At 32.1% G+C, this 7,915-nt stretch overlaps 1 pseudogene; it reads right to left on the bottom strand.

Moving 5' to 3' along the window:
* Positions 1–425: 425 nt before the first annotated feature.
* Positions 426–837, bottom strand: LOC109453309 (eukaryotic translation initiation factor 1A, Y-chromosomal-like; annotated as a pseudogene).
* Between the last annotated feature and the right edge of the window lie 7,078 nt (positions 838–7,915).

Genomic DNA, 7,915 nt, shown 5'->3' with positions numbered 1-7,915 from the left:
GGGAGCATATAAGTAGCTAGACTATACAGAAGGATACTGAATCATCAACAGACTAGTCAAAACTAGGGCTTAATTATAATAAACAGTGAGTGTAGGGCAAATGGTTTATTCAAAACATCCCTTTACTTACTGGAAGTAGTTAAAGTAAGAAAGGATTTTTTTTTTTTTCTCTCTCTTTTAAAATAGAAGATGTGGTCTTTTACCATTAGCTCCATTATGTCAAATAAACAAAGTGAATTTAACATTTCAGTAGGGATCTTCAGCGTTACCAATTTTTCAAGAAATGCAAATACTTAGAAACAAGTTAATCAACTTTAACAGGGTACTCTCATGCTAATAAAATTTTGATCTTTAACGGGTCAGAGCCAAAATCCAAAGGTAGAACAAGCCTCAGAAAAATTGGAACATAAAATGTTGAATTCAGTTTAGATATCATCAACGTCATCATCATCTCTACTGTTATCAAAGGAGATTTCATCGTTATCTCCAGGACCAAGTATATCAGTGTCACTGTATTTAGCATGCTCTGGAAGCTCACCATATGCCTCCAGACTTCTAGCTGCCTCTGCATTGTATTTTACAATTACATCAGCTTTGGTATCCTGGTAGTCTATAGATCAACTAATATAATGTCCGAGGTAATTTTCCAACCCTTTTTCCTGAATTTCCCTCTGATGTGACATCAAAACATATTGGTTCTAATTGTCCTTTTCCCAACATTTTGATTATTTGAACCTATTCTTATCTATGCTCTTTGAATATCAGCTCTCTTTTTTTCAGATTCATTCTCATTCTTCTGTGTCTATTTTTCCGTCCTTTACTTTTATTCTTGGACATGTTGGTGACTGTGGCCTTGAGGTGTCTCTGACTCCTATCCAAGCTGCGTGGCGTCCTCCAAGGGGTTCCAAGGGCTACACGGGGTGTATCAGGTGGGGGAAGCCAAGCCATAAAATATTGGAGAGTCTTGAAACCCAGTTTTTCTGGGATCCACGTGTGTGTATTATAATTTATTTTTTCCCACTTTCTTTGGGTTAAATTTACTCTTTTTTCAGTATTCTAAGATGGAAACTTAGATTTTTCTTTTTTTCTAATATATTCATTCAATGATGTAAATTTCTTTCTATGTACTGCTTTCACTGAATCCCCCTGATTTTAATAAGTATGTTGTCATTTTTATTTAGTTAAGTAGAGTTTTTAATTTCTCTTGAAATTTCTTTTTCGTCTCGTGTTATTTAGACATGTATTGTTTAATTTCCACGTATTTTGGGATTTTCCAGTTATCTTCGTGTTACTGATTTCTGGTTTAATTCCATTGTGGTCCTAGAGCAGACCTTGTATGATTTCTACCCGTTTAAATTTGTGAAGATGTGTTTCATAGTCCATAATGTGGCCTATCTTAGTAAATGTCCCATGTGAACTTGAGAAAATGTGTATTCAGCTGTTGTATAGTTGATAGAGTCCATTATATCCAGTTGATTGATGGTGTCATTGAGTGCAGCTATTTCCTTACTGATTTTCTGTTTATTTCTGAGAGGTTTTGGAGACTTTGACTATAATAGTGGATTCATCTATTTCTTGGAATTCTGTTGGTTTTTATTTCATGTATTTTGATGCTCTGTTGTTACGTGCATACATATAAAAATTGTTACATCTTCAAGAATTGACCCCTTTATCATTATGTAATATTCTTCTTTAATCCTGGTAACTTTCCTTACTTTGAAGTCAACTTTGTCTGAAATTAATATAGCTACTCCTATATTTTCTTTTGATTAGTGTTTCCATGGTATATTTTCTTCCTTCAATTTACTTTTAATCTATCGGTGTCTTTATATTTAAAGTGAATTACTCGTAGACAATATACAGTTGAGTCTTTTTTTTATTTATTTTTTTATTCATTCTGACAATCTCTTTTTAACTGGTGCATTTAGATCATTGACTACAAATGATTAATGACATATTTGGGCTAATGTATTCCTTAGTGTTTTTTATTTGTTGCCTTTGATCTTTGTTCATATTTTTGTCTTCCACTCTTTTTCTGCCTTTTGTACTTTTAGTTGAGCATTTTATGTGATTCCATTTTCTCACTTAGCATATTTGTTATACGTCTGTTTTTACTTTTTTTAGTGGTTGCCCTACAGTTTGCAGTATACATTTATAGCTAATCCAGTCCATCTCCAAAAAACACTACAACACTTCATGCATAGTGAGACAATTTTGTAATAACAGAATAATCCTAATTTCTTTATTCTGTCCCTTGTAAAATTGCTATCATTCATTTAACATATATATGTGTATATATATATGCATATGTAAGCATATGTACATATTCATATGTGATATATACATAAGCATACATGTTCAATACATTGTTGGTATTATTATTTTGAAAAATCTGTTAACTGTGAGATTAAGAATTTAAAAAAATAAACGTTTATTTTACTTTCATGTATACTTTCTTTGATACTCTTCCTCACTTTATATAGATTTGAGTTTCTGACCTGTATTATTTTATTTTCTCTAAGAGCTTTTTTTTTGCCCTAGCTTTATTGAGACATAATTTATACATAACTTTGTTTCAGTTTAAGGTGTGTAATGTGTTGAATATACATATATATGATTATTTATGATTAATATATATTAATGATTATATATATGCATTTACATATATGTGTGTATATATATGTGTGTGTATGTATATCTATATCTATCTATCTATCTATCTATCTATCTATCTATCTATCTATCTATCTATATATAAATGATTACCACAAAAAGGTTAGTTAATACATCCATTACATCCATCACCTTACATAGTTTACCTTTTTGTTTTTGTGATGAGAACATTTAAGATCTACTCTCTCAGCAACTTTGAAGTATGCAATAAAATGTTCTTAACACTAGTTACCATTGAACTTATTCATCTTGTAACTGGAAAATTGTAACTTTGACCACTTTGATGCATTTCCCCCAGCCTCCCCAACCTCCTTCACACCTAGCAAACCGCAATTCACTCTCTGTTTCTATGTGTTTGTATTTTAAGAATCCACATATAAGTGAGATTACACAATATTTGTTTTTCTCTGTCAGACTTGTTTTACTTAGCACAGTGCAATCAAGGATCATCCATGTTGCAAATGGCAGAAATATTTCTTCTTATGGCTGAATATATATATATATATATATATATATATATATATATATATATATATATATATTCATATATACAAAAAATGTATATATATTTTTTCCACATTTTCTTCATCCATTCATCCATGACAGACACTTAGGTGATTTCCATGCCTTGGCTATTGTAAATAATACTGCAATGAGTGTGGGAGTTGCAAATATCTCTTTTAGATAGTGATTTCATTTTTTTAGATCCATACCCAAAAGTGGAATCGCTTGATCATATGATAGTTCTATGTTTAGTTTTTTGAGGAAACTGCATAATGTTTTCCCTAGTGACTGCACCAATTTACCTTTCTACCAACTGTTCATGAGAGTACCCTTTCCTCCACATCCTTGCCAACACGTTATCTCTTGAGTTTTATTTTTGTGTTAAATTATACAGCCATTCTAACATGTGTGAGGTGATATCTCATTGTAGTTTTGTTTTGTAATTTCCTACTGATTAGTGATATTGATCATCTCACATGTACTTGTTGGCACTTTGAATATCTTCTTCGGAAAAATGTCTATTCAGATATTTTGCCAGTTTTTAAATTGGATTTTTTGTTGTTATTGAGGTGTATCATTTTCTTATATATTTTTGCTATTAACCCCTGATTACGTATGATTTGAAAATATTTTCTCCCATTCCATATGTTGTCTTTGCATTTTATTGATCATTTCTTTTGCTGTCCAGAAGCTTTTTAGTTTGATATAGTCCCACTTGTTGAGTTTTGCATTTGTTGCTTGAGCTTTTGATGTCATACAGAAAGTCATTCCAGGACCAATGTCAAGTAGTTTTTACCCTATGTTTTCTTTTGGGAGTTTTATAGTTTCAAGTCTTACATTTAAATCTTTAATCTATTTTGAGTTATTTTTGTGAGATAGAGATCCAGTTTTATTTTTTTACATGTGGATATCCAATTTTTCCAACACCATTTATTGAACTCTTTTCCCATTGATGTTTATTGGTTCTGTTGTCAAATTATAGTCAATCATGTATGTATAGGTTTATTTCTGAACTTTCAGTTTTGTTTCATTGCTCTGTGTCTGTTTTTATGTCAGTACCATACTGTTTTGATTACTATAGCTTTATAGTATAATATGAAATCAGGAAGTGTGATGCCTCCAGCTTTTTTTCCCCTTTCATGATTGCTTTAGCTATACAAGGTCTTTTGTGGTTCCAAGCTAATTTTAGGATTTTTTTTTTCTATTTTTGTTAAAAATATCATTGGACTTTTTAATAGGGATTACATTAAATCTATGGATGACTTTCAGTATTATATGTCCACGCCATTTTAACAATATTAATTCTGGGATCCATGGACATGGGATATCTTTCAATTTTTTGTGTGTGTTCCTTGATGTCTTTTATCGATGTCTTACAGTTTTCAGTGTACAGATCTTTCACCTGTTTGGTTAAATTTATTCCTAAGTATTTTATTGTTTTTTATTCTATTGTCAATGGGATTATTTTAAAATTTGTTTTTTTTAGATAGTTTGTTTTTGTTAGTATTTAGAAATGCAGTTGGTTTTTGTATGTTGATTTTATATCATGAAACTTTACTGAATATGTTTATTTCTAACAGTTTTTGAGTACACTCTAGGATATTCTATATTTTTAAAAAATATCATATAATCTGCAAACAAAGACAATTTTCTTCATCCTTTCCAATTTGAGTGCCATTTATATATTTTTATTACTTACTTTGTATCTGTCTTGCCTGATTACTCTGGCTAGGACTTCCAGAACTGTGTTGAATAGTAGTGATGAGAGGAGTGGGCATCCTTGTCTTCTTCCTGATCTTAGACACAAAGTTTTCAGCATCTTACCATTAGGTATGATGTTAGCTGTGGGCTTGTCATATATGGCCTTTATTATATTAAGATACAGTCCTTCTATACTCAATTTGTTGGGAATTTGTATCATGAAAGTATGTTCAATTTAGTCAATTACTTTTTCTGCATCTATTGAGATGATCATATGATTTTTGTATTTTATATTATTTATATGATATATCACATTGATTAATTTGCATATGTTGAACATTTTTCCATCCCAGGAATGAATCCCACTTGATCATGGTGTATGATCCTTTAAACGTGCTGCTGATTTCAGTTTGTCAGTGTTTGGTTGAGTGCTTTTATATCTGTTTTCATCAAGGATATTGGCCTGTAGTTTTGTTTTCTTGTAGTGTCCTTCTCTGGTTTGGGTAGTAGAGTAATTCTGGCATTCTAAAATCAGTTTGGTCTTGTTTTCAATTTGTGAGAGTTTGAGGATTGGCTTTTTCTTTCTTTCTTTTCTTTTTCTTTTTTTTTTTTTTTTTAAGTTTTGTAGAAGAAACCAGTGAAACATCTGGTCCAGACTTTTCATTGTTGGGAGGTTTCGGATTTGAGTCAGTCTCCTTTTTTGTTATTGGTCTATTCAGACTTCCCATTTCTTTATGACTCAGTCTTGGTAAGTTGTACATTTTTAGGAATTTATCCATTTCTTCTACATTGTCCTAAATAATTTCTTTTAACATTTCTTGCAAGGCAAGTCTACTGGCAACAAATTCCATCAATTTTTATTTGTGAGTAAGTCTTTATTTCTCCTTCACGTTTGACACACAATTTTGTAGAATACAGAATTCTAGTTAGATTGGGTTTTTTCTCTCAACAGTTTCAATATTTTACTCTACTTTCTTCTTGCTTGCATGATTTCTGAGGAGACGTCAGATGCAGTCCTTATCTTTGTTCCTTTATAGGTCAGGTGGTGTATTTCTCTTGCTTCTTTCAGGACTTTCATCTTTGGTTTGAAAATTATTTGTCTGAGTGTAGTTTTATTTGATACTTACCCTGCTTGGTGCTCTTGTTTCCTGGATCTGTGGTTTGGTGTATGACATTAATTTGGGGAAAATTCTCAATCATTGTAGTTTCAAATACTTTTCCTGTTTTTCTTTCTTCTCCTTCTGGTCTTCCTGTTACACATATGTTACAACTTTTGTAGTTGTCCCACAACCCTTGGATATTCTGTTCTGTTTTTTTCTTTCTTTTTTGTGGATTTTATTGATATGTCCTCTAGCTGAGTGATTCTTTCCTCAGTTGTGTCCAGTCTACTAATAAGCCCATCAAAGACATTCTTTTTTTCTGTTTTAGTTCTTTTTAATTTCTAACATTTTGTTTTTCCTTAGGATTTCCATCTCTCTGCTTACATTGCCCATCTGTTCCTTCATGCTGTTTATTTTATCCACTAGAGCTCTTAGCATATTAATCACTGTTGTTTTAAATTCCTAGGGTTATAATTCCAACATCCTGCATGTCTGTTTTTGATACTCATTGTGTCTGTTCAAATTGTGTCTTTTGCTTTTTTGGTATGCCTCGTAATGTTTTTCTTGGTAACCAAACATGATGTACTAGGTAAAAAGAACTGCTGTAAACAGGCCGTTGATATGTAATGGTGAGATGTGGAGGAAGGGAAAGCATTCTGTGGTCTTATAATTAGGTTTTGGTCTTTTGATGATCTTATGCCTTTGGACTATGAACTTCACAAGAGTGTCTCAGTTTTTTCTGCCCCCTTATGTAAAACAGGTGGCTAGAGTGGGTTTCAGGTAGGTAATTTCCTTTCTTATGTCAGTTAAGCTCTGATAATAGCCCAACAGATTAGACTGTAGTTAGTTAACTAGTTTCCCTTGAGGAAAGATCTTGTTTAGAAGAAGAGTGTTCTAGGATATTTCAAAATGACTTCTTTTCCCCTTCTTTTACATGAAGCCTGAGGGTTTTTTCTCTCTAATATATACTGTGAGAACTTTGTCCAGTTCCTGGAGATAAATTTCACAGTTTTGTGGAGACCCGTTGAAACTTTTAACTTTCCCTTGAAGCTTTTAACTCTCAAGCTTGTTCACAAAGCCTTCAGCAATTTGTCAGTTACATTTTAGGTTTTCCTACTCCTGCTCTTCTGGTTCTCATGGATATTTCCCTGGGTCTCTGTTCCTCTGGTAAGCTGTGACTCCTTTTACTTGCCTGTCTCTCTTTCCAATATTTGGGGCAGTGGTTTCCCCTGTGTCCTCCCCTCTCTTACAGATGCAAGAAAAGTTGTTGATTTTTCAGTCTGTTCATCTTTTAAATTTAATGATAGGATGGGTGGTGACTTGTAAACTCCTTATATGTGGAACCGGAAATCCTAATTGTCTGGATTCTTTTCAATTTTTTTTCTTTTCTTTTCTTTTTCTTTTCTTTTTTTTTTTTTGTGTGTGTGTCCTTTGAAACACAAAAGGTTTTTAATTTTGATGAAGCCCAATTTATCTATTTGTGTTGTTGTTGTTGTTGTTGTTACTTAAGTTTAGGTGTCACATCTAAGCCTGACTCAGGTTAACTGAAATTCATTGCTGTGTTTTCTTCTTCTAAGAGTTTTATAGTTTTAGCTCTTACATTTAAGTCTGTAATCCATTCTTAATCAATTTTTGGATGTGCTGTGATGTTGGTACACAACTTAATTTTTTTTGTATGTAGTCATTTAATTGCTCCTGGGCCATTTCTTTTAATGTATGATTATCTTTATATATCTTCTTTAATTTATCCCATGAGACAAACATACTTACTTAGATATAGCCCAACCTAAAGGAAATAAAAAAAAAAAAAGGAATGGAGAATCACGTTTTACCTTAGGTATTATGTTAATCACATTATATTGTCTGAGTCTTCTCAAAAGTGGATACCATGTTTCCCCTGAAAATAAGACCTAGCCGGACCATCAGCTCTAATGCAT

This window comes from Rhinolophus sinicus, chromosome 17, assembly GCF_057876585.1.
Source record: "Rhinolophus sinicus isolate RSI-liver-muscle chromosome 17, RSI-T2T, whole genome shotgun sequence".
Classification (NCBI taxonomy): Eukaryota; Metazoa; Chordata; class Mammalia; order Chiroptera; family Rhinolophidae; genus Rhinolophus; species Rhinolophus sinicus.
The sequence above is the reverse complement of the archived record's forward strand: the minus strand, read 5'-3'. Positions and strand labels throughout refer to the sequence as shown.